The sequence below is a fragment of the Ambystoma mexicanum genome, chromosome 1p (genome assembly GCF_040938575.1).
Source record: "Ambystoma mexicanum isolate Mex_15411 chromosome 1p, UKY_AmexF1_1, whole genome shotgun sequence".
NCBI lineage: Eukaryota > Metazoa > Chordata > Amphibia > Caudata > Ambystomatidae > Ambystoma > Ambystoma mexicanum.
This window is the reverse complement of record NC_090921.1, coordinates 478151859-478167591: the sequence shown is the minus strand read 5'-3', so window position 1 is coordinate 478167591 and position 15733 is coordinate 478151859.

Here is a 15733-nt window from a genome sequence, read left to right as displayed (position 1 = left end):
ACCGTCCACTTCGTCTACCTTGTTTAAATGGGCATTGTCCTGTTCAGCTGGGTCACGTGTGTTGAGACCGCAAAATGAAGCTGTCCTGCCTGTAATTATGAGGATTTTCGCCAGATTTTCTGTAGATGGCTCATTGTCTTGGTAAGAGGACTTTTTCTGTCTCCACTTGTCTTTGGTTGTGTGCCTTGTTTCTGCTGGCCTCTGACTGCTGCAATCATGGTCAGCCTGTCCATGTACCCAAAGCCTGTCTTTCCTTTGACCTCCATTTCACAGACCTATAGCTTCTATATCATTCGTTATGGCTTCTCCATGTTAGTAGCAGTCAAGCATGTGCACGCTAAATATATGAACTCTTTGCATCATGCGGTTTCAGCTTTGACAAAGGATGTAAAAATAAAGAAAATGTATGAGTGTCCGTCCTCTACCCAACTGAGGTGTGCTTTGTGCCTATATGCAATGAACTAATGCATGTTCGTGTAACTTCATTATTGGATGGGTATGTACTTCATGTATAAGTGTGGCTACATCGTGATGTCAGTGATTCTGTCATTAATCTCTGGTTTTGCAGTTAGTCGACTTGCTTGATCGATGTCGTTTCATTTCTGAACGGCTGTCTGAGCCAGAAACATTTCTCACACCTGCAATACATCGAGGACCGGGGTGATGGGCCTAAAAGTGAGGCACATCTGCCGTTTCCCTGGCAATGTGTTGAGCGTCGTGTGAGGGGCATCAGGGTCATGTTTGCTCCCCCCCACGTACAAGATGAAAGGCTCGGGGGGTGAGGGCTTCAAATAAGCAGAAAGGATGGTTACAAATATGCAAGATGGGAAAGCAGACAGAGGAAAGAGACTGGAAATCACGAGATGAAAGGCTGGGGACACAGGACTCAAATGAGTGCAAAGGAGGGTAAGAAATACTCACGATGGGAAAGTAGGCAGAGGAATGAAGCTGGATAGCACAAGATGAAAGGCTGTGGTACACAGGGTTCAAATGAGCACAAAGGAGGGTCAAAATACACAAGATGGGAAAGCAGGCAGAGGAAAGAGGCTGGAAAGCAGGAGATAAAAGGCTGTGGGACACAAGGTTCAAATGAGCACAAAGGAGGGTCAGAAATACGTAAAATGGGAAAGCAGGCAGAGGAAAGAGGCTGGAAACCACGAGATTACAAGCTGGGGGGGCGGGTTCAAATGAGCACAAAGGAGAGTCAGAAATACGCAAGATGGCAAAGCAGTCAGTCTAAAGGGGCTGGAAAGCATTAGATTAAAGTCTGGGTGCCCTGGGGCTCAAATGAGCACAAAGGAGGGTCAGAAATCGCAGGATGGGAAAGCAGACAAAGGAAAGGGGCTGGTAAGCATGAGATGAAAGGCGGGGGGCGCAGGGTTCATATGAGCACAAAGGAGGGTGCGGAAACTCTTACCTTGCCGGGAGACTGCACAAGAGCGTTTCGATGAACCGCTGGATTTTTTAAATAAGGGATTTAAAGGCACACTAGTGCAGTGCTGTTTTACGGTCGCTTGATGGGCACACGCCGACCTATGGAAGTCTGGGCGCCGTGTGCAAGGAAGCGGTGTGTATAGATGGAGAACGCAGGCAAAGGAAAGAGCATGGAAACCACGAGATGAAAGGCTAGGAGGCGTGGTGTTAAAAAGGGGAGGAAATGAGGGTCCGAAATACGCAATATGGGAAAGCAGGAATAGGGAAGACGCTGGAAAGCATGAGATGAAAGGCTGGGGGTGCAGTATTCAAATGAGCAGAAATGATGGTCAGAAATACGCAAGATGGGAAAGCAGGAAGAGGAAAAAGGTTTCAAAGCACGAGACGAAAGTCTGGGGAAGCAGGGATCAAATGAGCACAAAGGAGAGTCAGAAATATGCAAGTTGGGAAAGCAGGCCGAGGAAAGAGGCTTGAAAGCATGAGATGAAAGGCTGGGGGAGCGCAGCGTTCACATGAGCAGAAATGAGGGCCGGAAATACGCAAGATGGGAAATCAGGCAGAGGAAAGAGGTTGGAAAGCACAAGGTGAAAGGCTTGGGGATGCAGGGTTCGAATGAGCACAAAGGAATGCCAGAAATACGCAAGATAGGAAAGCAGGCCGAGGAAAGAGGCTGGAAGCACGAGATGAAAGACTGCAGGTGCAGTGTTCAAATAGGCACAAAGCAGGGTCAGAAATAAGCAAGATGAGGAAGCAGCCAGAGGACTGGAAAGCACGAAATGAAAGTCTGAAGGGTGCAGGTTCAAGTAAGCACAAAGGAGGTTCAGAAAATAAGCAAGATGGGAAAACAGAGCTGGAAAGTATTAGATTAAAGTCTGGATGCCGCAGGGTTTAAATGAGCACAAAGGAGGGTCAGGAAACTCATACCATGCCGGGTGACTGTGCAAGAGAGTTCGGCTGGGCCTGACGGATTTCTTAAAAAAGGGATTTAAAGGCACTCTGGTGCATTGTTGTCTTCCGGCTGGGTGCCGGATGCAAGGCAGGTGAGTATGTAGATGGAGAACACAGGAAAAAGAAAGAGCCTGGAAAGTACGAGACAAAGAATCGGGGGGCGGGGGGTGAGGGGTTCAAATGAGCACAAAGAAGGGTCAGAAATATGCAAGATGGGAAAGCAGGTAGTGGAAAGAGGCTAGGAAGCACGAGATGAAAGGCTGTGGGGCCCGGGTTTCAAATGAACACAAAGGAGGGGCTGAAATACGCAAGATGGGAAAGCAGGTAGTGGAAAGAGGCTGGGAAAGCATGAGATGAAAGGCTGGGGGTAGTGGGAATTTACAAGGAATCGGTCCACCCCACACTCTCACTACTGTGAGAGTCGACGCCTGATGTAGGTTACGAGGGCCGACCAGGAGCTGTATTCACTAGTAGCCGTCAGACGTGTAGTCGATCACAGAAGGCTGTCTAGTGTCAATGAAGTGCGTCAAGTTGCGGCAGCAATTTTATGAAACAAGTATAGAAAATACTGACAATGTTTTATTTTTTTATTATAGATGGTTCACTTTGTTTATAAACTTTTTCATCTGTGCTTAAAGGACTGTGATAGAGTCTTAAGTGAGGTGTGTCTCGGAGTTATTTTGCTGAGTTCTAGTATAGTGCTGAGAAAAAGAGTGATTGTGTATTTGTTGTTTTGCCCATTGAGTAGAGCCGCCCATCTTTCTTCTGTGTCCATTTGCTGTGCTGAGAGTTCGAAAAAGGCCCCAAATTGTTTGCGTTGGCTTGAGAGTGACTGGCATTCCATCACCAGCTGAAATAGGGTTTCAGGACCTGTTTCGACCTTGCAGATGCGGCAGTGGTTGTTTTTAGTGGAGATCTGCCTGGTTGTAGCAAGATATGAGTTTGTAGGTAGGATGTTCAAGCGTATTCTTAGGAACGTTGTTCTAATGGTTTGGTCTGGAAACATTTGGAGATATCATGATAACTCATGGATTCTTCTGGTATCTGTGTTGTACTGGAGGTTCTGTCAATAAGAGTTTTTGGTTTGGACCGTTTTTATCCAATCGTTTCGTAGGAGTTTAATTTTAGCATGTTGTGGGCAGAGAGTTAGTAGTTCTTCTGATATCTCCTCGTTTGCCGTTTCCTTCATTAGGGTCTGTTTCCATTTTTGTAGTACTGTGTTGTTGAAAGTATTTGCATGTGCTCTCAGAATTTGTACGGCTGGGGTTTTCAGGTCAGAAAGGTATTTTCGGAATATGTCTATTCTCCTCCAGAGTACGATGGATGCAATTGATTGGGTTGCCATTTCGTGTCTTATTCTTGGCATTCGGTATGACTGCGGGAGATGGAGAATTCTGCGCCAAAAAATTGGTTCGTATTTCATCCTGTTTACTGTGTCTGCATTCATCATTGCATCAGTGCAGTAAATAACTATAGGAATGTATTTTTATCTATAGTAAGCCATAGTAAGCCATGATTGGTCTGAAAGAGAATTTGCCATATTTCCAATGGAGGAGGCATCCTTGTCGTGCCAGAGTTTGTGATGTATTTTCTATTTTGTCCAGCCATTGTTCTTAGACTGATTTATTGGTATGTCGAGATATTTGAAGGTTGTCACATTTTCTAGTTGATTTCCATCGATGTTGAATATTGGTTGTTTTGCTTTTTTAGTTGGTAGTTTAGTTAATGTCATTGTCTTGGTTTTCGTGATGTTTATCGCTAGTTCATTTCTATTCATGTATCTATTCAGTGCTGTCAGGGCTGCTTGTAATCCAGAGGTTGTTTTGTCAAGAAGGATGATGTCATCAGCGTATGCCAAAACGGGGACTGGTATTGAGTTTATTTTCGGGGGGTTGGTTCGGTTGGTGATCAGGTGTTCCTCGATGTCTGCTGTAAACAGGTTGTATAGGGTTGCCACAAGAGGGCATCCTTGCTTCAGTCTGTTTACCGTGGTGATGGCATTGCTGGTAGCACCTTGTTTCGATAGCCTCACTTTTATAGAAGTTTCCAAGTATAATAAGATGATTGGCTCCAGGATGTTCGATGGGCACGTCCATGCTTTGAGTTTGGGCCAGAGTTTTTCTCGTGATATGGCGTCAAAGGCCATCTTAAGGTCTATGAAGGCCGCATGTACAGTGGTGTGGTTTTTGATGGCTTTGTTCGTTATTAGGTGGAGTAATATCAAGTTGATGTTGGTTCCCACGTTGGCGGTGAAGCCTGTTTGTCTAACCGAGAACCTGCCATTGTCTGTTGCCCAAGCAGTTAGTTGTTTTAGTAGAGTTGACGCAAAACTTTTTCCAAGCGGGTCAAGTAGGGCAATTGGGTGAAAATTCTGTGGATCGTTTCGAGGGCCTTGCTTGTAGATAGGGACGATTATAGCAGACCTCCAAGAGTGTGGAATTTGGTTGTGTGTTTATTAGAGCTATGATCTGGCACATGAAATTCGCCCAGGCTGGCGGGCCCTGTTTGATGACAGTTTTGGATATGCCGTCGGGACCAGGTGCCTTGAGGTGTTTAGGTTTTTGATAATTCGTATGAATTTGTCGTATTCAACCTTTACTTGCCATTTTGGTTTGTTCCGGGTCGTTTCGTCTTGATGCTGGGTTGGTCGGGCCCCATAGATGTTGTAAAAGTGTGTTATCCATTTTTCTTGTGAGACTTTGACTGTCAATTTGTGTTGGTTTTGTGAATTGTCGTTGAGGAGATTCCAGAGGACTCTCGTGTTGTGTGACTTGTACGTTTTCATTATGTTTTATGCGTCAGCCTGTTGGGGGATTTTTTGTTGGGATTTTCTCCAGTTGGAACATGCTTGTTTCCGTTTTTTTTTAATCTTTATTGTGTTTTCTGCATTTTGTTTTCTTCAGGTGAAGTATAGATTTTGTCAGACATTTTTTCCTGTCAGCTATTTCCTGGTTGTATATGTGGTGATGGTTTTTCTGTGGTCTGTTTTTGACTGCTTGTTGGAAAGGTATTAGGATCCATTCATAGTTCAATTTGTCGGCATCTCTCATGGTGGAAGCGTGGAGTCTCTTTGGTAGAGGTGCCATCGCTGGTTGTGGGATGCGTAGTCTGGTTGAAGTGCCATCGAGTTCTAGTGAGCATGATCGTAAGGTTTTTATCTGTTCAGATCGTGCGCGAGAGTGTGCAGTTAATTGATTGTGGTCACTTTTGTCTGATGTTATCGTTAGAGCTGTCATAACAGATGCATGCAGGTTGTGTGATAAAAATATATAATTGATGATTGCAGTTGAAGATCCTCTGGATCATGTTGGCATGTACGTTGTAGAGTTGTTCATTGCATGGTCGAGGAGGATGAAATTGCGAATGGTAATTTCTTTCATCCATCTACTCGCTTTTGGTGAGATTTGTGTTTGGGATCGGGGAGTGCCCTTCTGTGTGAATAGGTTGATGTTCAGGTCTCCACATTTCTACAGATTGTTGGTTTGCGACAATTCTGTTGATTGATATGAATACTCCATCAATGAAGGATTCAGTTGTTATTGCTGCGGGGTTCCAGTATAGGTTTAGAATTGCAATCGTTAGTTCCTGATTTTCTTTTCTTGGATGTTGCTCTGTGCTCGTTATTGTAATTTGGATCCAAGAGTTGATATTTTCGGTGCTCAGTAAAGTCCATTGAGGATTTATCTTGATTAGGGTGAGGAGGTCTGATGCTGGTCTGCCTTGTTTTTTGACTATTGCTGGACTGAGGAAAGTCAGGAAGCCATTGCAGGCTGGCGTTTCGCTGAGCCAGGTTTCTTGCAGGCATATGATTTGGTAGTTTTCTAGGTCCTGTGAGGGTTTATTGAAGGGATGCAAGTTTCCTCTGGTGTTCCACGAGCAGAGTGACTATGTGGTTTCCGGATTTGTTAGTTGTTATGATCTAGAGGTTGTTGAGTTTCCTGGGGATACGGTTTCTGTGTACAAGTTTTCCAAGTCGTAGTTTCTTTTGAATGGTTGTTCTAATCTGCTGGATTGTTCTAAGTATAGTGATCGGCTCTGGTTCCTGGTTGCTCTTGAGTGATGGCTGTTGTAGTTTGTTTGTGTTCTGGATCGATGTTGCCAGTGGGCGTCTCTGTCTTTCTTTGGTCTCGGTTTTTGTACATTGGTTGTTCTTGTTATTGTGGTGGCCCAGCATGTGAATCCGAGCTTTTTGAGTTGGGAGCGCCTTGATAGTATCAGCTCTTGGTCAGTGGGATCATATAGCTCGACGATGATTTTGTCTAAGTGCAGGTCGTCCACAAATGTTATCAGGTTGATGTCTCTTGTCACTATTTTGTCTAGCTGCGGTAATGCTCCAAAAGGACGTAGAACGTTTGTTCGGTTGAGGATTAGTGGTTCGGGTCTAGTGATTTCATTTTCAATGCGGATTGCATAAGTTTGTTTTTGTTGTAGCGGATTTACAAATGATAGGAGTGTGCAACTATCCTTGGTGCGGTCTTGTGATCGTGATCTAAATGAATCAGTTGAGATTTGGTCATATGTTGCCTCCATTGTTACATCGGTTGTGACATTTCCCAAGGATGTGTCTGAGATTTCTTCGTACTTGTCTGCTATTGCTGGTTCAGGATTTAGGCTTATTATGAAGCTCGAGGCAGCTGTGGGTTGTACGGATGGTGGTGTATCGTCTGGTGTTTGATCTCCCTGGGTGGTTAGGTTGAGTAGCTCTTCGTGTATCTGTGTATTATCAGGCATTGTTCGTGGTACCAGAGACTGTGGATGAGATGTGGTTCTTTGTTTTTCTTGAATTGGCATGATGGTTGATGTAGAAAGGATTTGTGTCTTGCGTTTCGGGGGGGTGTGAGGTAGGTCAGTTGCTTTCTAACAATAAATCGTGATATAAGTAACACGCTAGATATAAGCTAACCACTCTGCAAAATGCGACCATGTCAGCTGGTGGAAAAAACAATCTGAAGAGTTTGATGCATAAAGACCATCGCATAAGTACGACGCAGAGCAGGTAAGCGCTGATGTATTGGTGTGGAGCACCCGCAGTAAATTATAAATATTGTGGTATATTGTGTTAGGCAAGATGGTAGGGCTGGCACAAGAGTGTTGCTGTAAATAGTAGTGCTAAAGGGATTGTTGAAGTAGCCTAGTGGCTGGTGGAGGAGGAGGGGCCAGGAAATTGTATAGTAACAATAGAATAGCGGGTAGTTAGAATGGTGTGAGACTGGGAAGAGGGCCATTAAGGTTGATTAAAGAATAAGTGGGTGGGCCATACCTACTCACCCCTCACCTCCCCAGAAATTATTTGATAAGGTTGACAAGTGCAATGTTGTGATTTTTAATATGTGTTTACCGGCCGCTGTCTGTGAATCCAAGATGGCGGCCGTTTCCAAAAATCTGGCACACTTCACGCTTTTCACTATCCAATCAGCGAGTGCGTCTGATGTCCGCGGACACCACGTTGCCCTCTAAAACAATCAGAGTCCTGCCCGCGGATCGAACAGGGAAGTGTGTCTGCGGAGCGGACATAGATATCACATAATTTTTTTGACCTACTATTTGGTTGTTTTAAAAGAAACTAATGTACTGATTTCCAACAAATTTAGAAATGCATGCTTTTGGGACCAAGCAGCCACTCCTTCCGCAAATTTGGTGACAATCCGTCTAGCAGTTTGGGCTGTAGGCATGAGCAAATTTTTTTCTCCCTTCAGTCTATGGGAAAAAAAACAAAGTTTGGGAACCTCCCCTATATCTCTGCCCCCCCTTGACCAAACCTCACAAGACTTTGCAAATGAATTCAAAGTAGGCCATATTCTTATTTTGCAACGTTTGGTGAGGATTCGTCCAGGGGGAGCAAAGTTGTAAGCCACCCAAAAAGTGCTCTTACTATGGGTTTAGCAACTTAAACATAACTACATGACCGCTACTATGGCCATGTAGTATATATATATATATATATATATATATATATATATATATATATATACCGAGGAATAGTGAGTGTCTTGTCACATATATATATATATATATATATATATATATATATATATATATATATATATATATATATGTGACAAGACACTCACTATTCCTCGGTTGTAGCACTACAAAAAAACCTTAGAATGTGTGTACAAAAATACCCAAGCACACAAGTCCTTACTGCTTTCTTATAAAATCAAAAAGTCTATATTTTAGCATCTTAGTGCAACACACACCTTTGTAAGCAAGCACAAATGTTGCGCTCACCTGCATGACAAACAAGTTTAAAAAGTCACTCACCCTCCAGGGTGGACTCACGCCACGCGTTCCGCTCGCGTTCCGAGCTTCGTCAGTCTAAAACGATTCAAGTTAGCATCCAAACACTTGTAATTTAAACAAACCCACCATACGCGGCAAACTCCTCCCCCAAGTCACATGACTAGTGATCACATGATCATGAAGCGTACCAGCAAATGCCTGCTGAATCCTGCTTCCATATTGAAATGTCTAAATTTAACCAGATTATAGGTCAAATGTCTCATATTCATTTCAAAGCGAAGTAACCCAATGGATAAATTATCTATTATAGACTGGGGGTGAGCGTGCCAATACTGGTAGACTTTATTGAGATTACCTCATTATTTTCAAATGTTCATGTTTCTCCAAGTGCTAGTGCACTATAACTGTTAATGATTGATTGTGCACTGTTATAAATAGCAGTGCACATTAAAAAACGGCCCACAAGAGGGAAACAGAGTGCTTTGTAAAGCCTCACGAGCAGCAGTCATTCCATGCTGTTAAAGTCATGACAACATATTGTTACAATCGTTCGTCCTGCTCTCCCCGATACTAGTGCAAATCCAGCTCCCTCGCACCGTCTCAGGCATTCCACGCACTTGGCACTCGGACACAAATAACCCACAAAGCCAGAAGTGGGGTTGTAAAAGTGCTGTAATGTTAACACACACACCAGGCTCTGGAGGGCTGCATCGACTCTGCCCCCTCCCAGGCCTGGCTCATACTTATGTACAATGCAAAGCTACATATTAATCTCCTCCCATTAGCCGTACGTATTCATAACAATAGTTCATTTCGCCGAAGAAAAGGCAATCAAGTACATTTCGTAACTTCAGATTGTCTTTGCAAGTCAGGCTCTTATCAACCTTGGGACTTGAGCCAGCAGCATCCGAACTGTGTACATTCTCGAAGGGAGGGCTGTTCATGCCCGTCTCTGCGAGGCCTGCGGCATTCCACAGCTAGCTGGGCTGGTTGTGCTCTGGTGGTTCTCTGCGACATCTGCTTTCATGGCTGTTAGATGTTTAGGCCAGTCCTTATGTCAAATCATTAGGCCAGTGTTCCTGCTTCAGATGTGATGTATCTCGAACCAAAAGAAAGTGCAGAATCAGAAATGTACCACGTAACATGTGCCCACTTTTTTTTCATCTCTTCTTATTTTATCTATCAATCACTAACGAAAACCCTTGCACTACTTCTACATAAGCACATTGTAATAAAACTATTCTTACTCAATAAAGAAGCAGAAAAATAACAAAAAACATTACCAAACTAAGACAGCTTATTTATGTCTTTACTCATCTAAAGCCCTTCACTGTACTGTATTGCATAAACACTGCCACCTATTAACCTCAGCCATAATCTAGAGTGCATCTAAAACAAACATAACTACATGTCCCGCCCTTTCCAGATCTGAGCATCCCTGTCACTCTCACATTCAGCAACACCACATACATGTGCCTGTCATGTTTGTTTGCACTGTCCAAGTCAAACTCTCCCTTACTTTCCAATAGATAGTAACCCTCTAGTACCTCCCATTCCCTAGGTGCACCCGCAGTCAGTGTCAGCAGCCACTTGTCAGTGCTTGTCATATTTTTCCCAAGTAGCATCTTCCATGGTGAATACCTGGTCGCTGAAAACTCTCTCAGCAGTCCATGGAGAACAAATGACAGCCAGTCTTGCCACTGTGTGTCTTTCTCATCCATCTGTTTGAACTGCTCCTTCTTGGGCACCTCTTTCTGTTTGTTCTTCCATTGAGCCACACAAATGTCCATGTGCTCCTGCCACTCATCTTTTGCTGTGGGCCCCCAGGCCCTCTCTGTCGGGCACTGAAATGCATTGTCTTGCCCTTTCTCTGCATTGAGAAGCTTAATCATTAGTTCATCCTCTGCTTTCCAAATACCCAGGAGGCGCTCACATTTCCTTTGATCCTGCTTCTTGCTCTTCTGTAAGATAATCTCCACCACTTCAAGCTGTGGCCCCTCCATCAAATGACACTCCTTATCTTCTATGGATGCCATTAGCTCTGGCTGTGGATCATTGTCAGGTGCCACGGGCCACTCTCGCTCAGATGCAGTTACCATCTTTCTTCCCAGATGCAGCACCACTGATTGTGCTTCACCATGCTTTGCTCTTTCCCCCCCAAACACTATTAAGTGACGCTGACACTGACCACCAACTTCATATGTGGGCCTGTCAATGTGCTTCTCTGGTGCACATGCCCTGAAAGCGTCTTGTTGTGATTTGACATTCTCTGGCATGTATTCGCTTGACACTACACCTTTCACTATCATCTTGTTCAATTCCTTGTCTAAGGTGCACACTGCACAGTCACCTGTCCTTCTGAAATTCAGTTTATTTATTGCCCCTTTGTCTGGACATGCCTTCCCCCATTTTGTCAGGACCCCGTTTGCCAAATCAGTCATTGCATCTCTCTCTTCCAAAATGTCCTCCCTCCGGTATCTTCCCCCACTTCCTTCCCTTTCTCGGAAATACATAGAGCCATCCCCACAGCGTTGTGCGTCATCCACCCCAACCCCCAAAGGCACTGGTGCTGGCACCTCACATTCCTGCCCCTCTGTGTGTCCTCTCTCCTCCCCCTCCTTTACTAACACTGTTTTTTTCATTTTCAGCCATGCGTCATCAGCTGCATTCAGAATGTCTGCCCACCCCTTGGCGGATCTTAACCTTTCCTCCACATTCCCTTCAACCACCCTCCTTATCTCTACTAGCAGCTGCCATCTTGTGCCGATCATGAACTTTTGTGTAAGCATTACTTCAAAATCTGAGCGTCTCTGATCACTCTGTACCTTTTGTTGTGATTCAGCACTTCCTCCCTTGTCCATTCCCTTCACCACCCTTTGTAACTGATGTTCGTGGGCAGCCCCAAACTCCTTCTTCCTTTGTACCGACTGGGGGATCACATCCCAATTGTGCAACATGCTCTTCAGCCTTTCCAGCACAGCCCTTGCCCCCGACTTATATGACAGATCTTCACCCGCCTCTTGCCTTGTCAGTGGACCGGCATCTGCCATGTTGCCACTGAAACTGTATTCTGTAATCTGTATTCTTTAATCTCTTTTATTCCTCTTTTATTCCTCTTTTTATTGCTCTTTTACTGAACCTTCAGACAGACCTCCCACTCTGTGCCCTCTACAGCATCGACCCTACACCCACTCTCCACGCCCCGGTGCTCTGACTGTATTACAGGTGCCTAAGAATGCTCTGCCCTATCTTTGTATTATTCCTAGAGTCCCTGAAGACTCCAAATTCCCCAAATTCCACTACCGCAACATGCAACAGGGTCCGCGAAAATGTTTTCACTTACCCGTTGTATTGCTGTTATCTCTGTGCACTTGATGAACAGAAGAGCTCCCGGGTTTCGGCACCATATGTTACAATCGTTCGTCCTGCTCTCCCCGATACTAGTGCAAATCCAGCTCCCTCGCACCGTCTCAGGCATTCCACGCACTTGGCACTCGGACACAAATAACCCACAAAGCCAGAAGTGGGGTTGTAAAAGTGCTGTAATGTTAACACACACACCAGGCTCTGGAGGGCTGCATCGACTCTGCCCCCTCCCAGGCCTGGCTCATACTTATGTACAATGCAAAGCTACATATTAATCTCCTCCCATTAGCCGTACGTATTCATAACAATAGTTCATTTCGCCGAAGAAAAGGCAATCAAGTACATTTCGTAACTTCAGATTGTCTTTGCAAGTCAGGCTCTTATCAACCTTGGGACTTGAGCCAGCAGCATCCGAACTGTGTACATTCTCGAAGGGAGGGCTGTTCATGCCCGTCTCTGCGAGGCCTGCGGCATTCCACAGCTAGCTGGGCTGGTTGTGCTCTGGTGGTTCTCTGCGACATCTGCTTTCATGGCTGTTAGATGTTTAGGCCAGTCCTTATGTCAAATCATTAGGCCAGTGTTCCTGCTTCAGATGTGATGTATCTCGAACCAAAAGAAAGTGCAGAATCAGAAATGTACCACGTAACACATATGCTTAAAACTATGTCTGGTGTAGTACCTAAACTGTCCACATTTTAAAGTTAAACATTCTCATCATTGAAATCAATGACAACACTACACAATAGTTGAAAATACAACCGGTCACATACAACAAAACTTCAAAGTGCCAGTGCATGCATACAAAATGTAAAAAAATGAGAAAGCATGTGTTTCGAAAACGTCAGTTTCCATCGTTATATAATTAATACCTAAAACATTATAATTAAATTCTCAGAGTATTTAGACACGGGGCAACATTATGTGTATGGCAGCCATGCAGGATCACTCTTTGTTCCTATAGTTGGACCTCATGTTGAGTGGGACGCTTTTCCTCAGAATCTTATAAAATAGCAATTCAAGTTCATATATGAAATAACCAATGTAAAGTGCTAGTGCCTCAGTCCTATAAAGTGCTAGTGCATACAGTACATTCTCTTGCATCAAATGAATTCTTAAAAATGCAAATGCATAACATATTTTTATTTAGGTGCCACAGCATCCCTGAGTATATCTAGGAACCAAAAAGGTAAATCCTGCATGATCTGCCACACACATCTCCAATGTAGTCATCTGTGCATTTTCCTGTTCATTGGAGAAACACAAACATTTCTAGATCTGTGTTCAAACCCCACGGTTGTAGGATGTCAAATTTGCAAATTAGAGACGCCTCAAGTTGTCGCAACCTTAATTCTCTGTTACCCAATCGTAAGGGTACATGGGCTAAACCCAAAAAAGACATGCCAGAATGCTTTTCCAGAAAATGTCCTGTTAATGGATATGTTAAATCCCTGTTCTTAATCGCTCTGTAATGCTGCAATATACAGTTTTAATGGTCCTATAGTTGAACCTATATAGTGCAAGCTACATGTGCAAGTTATAACATATACAACATATTTAGTTAAACATGTAATCTTATGATTGTATTTCCATGACAATCAGTTTGAGCTGACAAATGGTTTTCTTGATGTAAAGTCACACATTTTACAAGTAGCACACTTTCTGAAACTTGGTTGACGCTCTTCTGTAAAGAAGTTAGATAGGGCAGCAGTTTTAGTAACTACCATACTTGGAGACAATAGAGTTTTTAATGTCGGAGCTTTTCGATAAGTCAGCGATCAGCAAGGCCCTCTGGCTGGACACCGCAGGGCAGGACTGGGCTGGATCTGCAATGGCTCTCTGGTCTGCACAGCACAGCACGGCACGAGACAGGGTTTAATCTGTCCTTCTGGTTATGAAAATTATTCTTTGGCAGGCAAGCAGTTACAGCACAGCTTGGCTGCTTCTTTTTTGTTTCCCCTTAAATTGAGGGATGGGTTCTGGAAGTTAGGCCCAGCTAAAAATGGTTCAGCTATGCTCTGAGCCTTTCTGCTTGCAAAGTTTTTGGATTCTGGAACAAGGAGTATGGAGGGATCTCCTTCATAGTGCTTCGCCAATCTCGAGATGGTGGGTGGATGCGTGTGTTTTCCTAGGTCCTAAGATGTCTCTATTTATGTGTTTCATAAAGGGGTGGGTAAGCTGAATTATCCTAGGCGCACCCCCTAGTTAGTGCATTGGCTAAAGTCTGCTCTCTCCCTTGATTGGAGGGGAAAACAGAGTGCCATCATGATGATGTGGTTTATGAGACAGGGAATACCTCCCCTTTGCCTCCCCTTTGCCTTTTGTACATAAAATCAATTTTTGATATAATACATCTTTAGATGTGTACAATCTTTATACCAATGACATACATAGATCACATATTTGTTGGAGAACATGTTCCAAAGCCCATAGCTGTGAGGCCTTGGGGCAGAATTGACTTTTTTTTTGCACTTTTTTCCGGGACACATCTGATTTGTCCACAATTTTGTACATATGTGCGCATGATATCTGGGCATAATCGCATGAAGTTTCGTGCTTCTGACATGAATGCAATTGCTACAAAACCAGAATTTTCACTATGCCTTCTCATAACATAGCACATAGTTCTGGGTCCTTTTAAAACGTGCACAAAATAAATCACATTAACAAAACTGTAATTTTACAATTTTTACAAATTTGCACAGTCCTTTGTCAGTCTTTTCCAAAAATATGCTTTCTGTCCATTGAGAATCAACATAAATGTCTATCCCTGCCTCCAAAGGTTTCTTGTAGCTCAAGAGCAATCCCCGCCTTCTTCCTCTGACAACAGGCAAAGTAGATTTGGCAGCCATCTTTTCCAGTTTCAAAGCGCAATTTTCATAGGTTTTGGCGCGCATGGGGCTTTCGCAACCATTTTGTTGATTCTGGTGCCACCAGCACACAGGGATGTCGCAGGGCAGAGCCTGGTGGGTTAAAACATCCGACATCTTTCAGATTAGTATTTTCTACTACTCTATAGTCCTCCATATTGCCTAGTTGTCTCTTGACTTCCTCTTCATATTTGACACTGTCTATTACTACTACACCCCCACCTTTATCTGATGGACGAATGGTTATAGTGTTGTCATGCCTCATATCTTCAAGCACCTTAAACTGCAAAAAACTAAAAATTCTTGAAGTGGAAGAAATTGTCGCAGGTAGTTTTCTTAAGTCCTTCATGACCAGATTTTCGAATGTATCTATTGGACTACATATTATGTTGGGGCAGAAGATCGATTTAGGTTTGAAATTGATTTTTAAGTGTACTGTTGTCTAGCATTCCAAATTCTTCCCCACTCGATGATGGGAACTTATCCATATCAACAAGACACACTAGACCTGCCGAGTCTCTTTCTTTGAGGGGAGATATTTCACTACTGGCCATATTTTTGTTAGTAGTACCGTCCTTGACTTTAGTCACATAACATTTTGTCAATTTTAGCTTTCTGATGAATTTAAATAAGTCCACTCTTTTTGAAGTGTAATCGTAGGTATAGGTTGGACTAAAGGATAAACCTAGTGAGAGAACTGATATTTCACTTTCAGTTAACCTTCTAGTTGAAATGTTAAAGATTTGTAATAAAAAGTCTTCCTTCCTCTTGGTCTCCCTCTCTGACTGCTGCCAGAGCGCATTGTTATGTTCAGCTGATTGCTTGTGCTGGCGTCCCCGCCTCGTCTTGATTTTCTGGCTTTTCCTGCTGCTCGT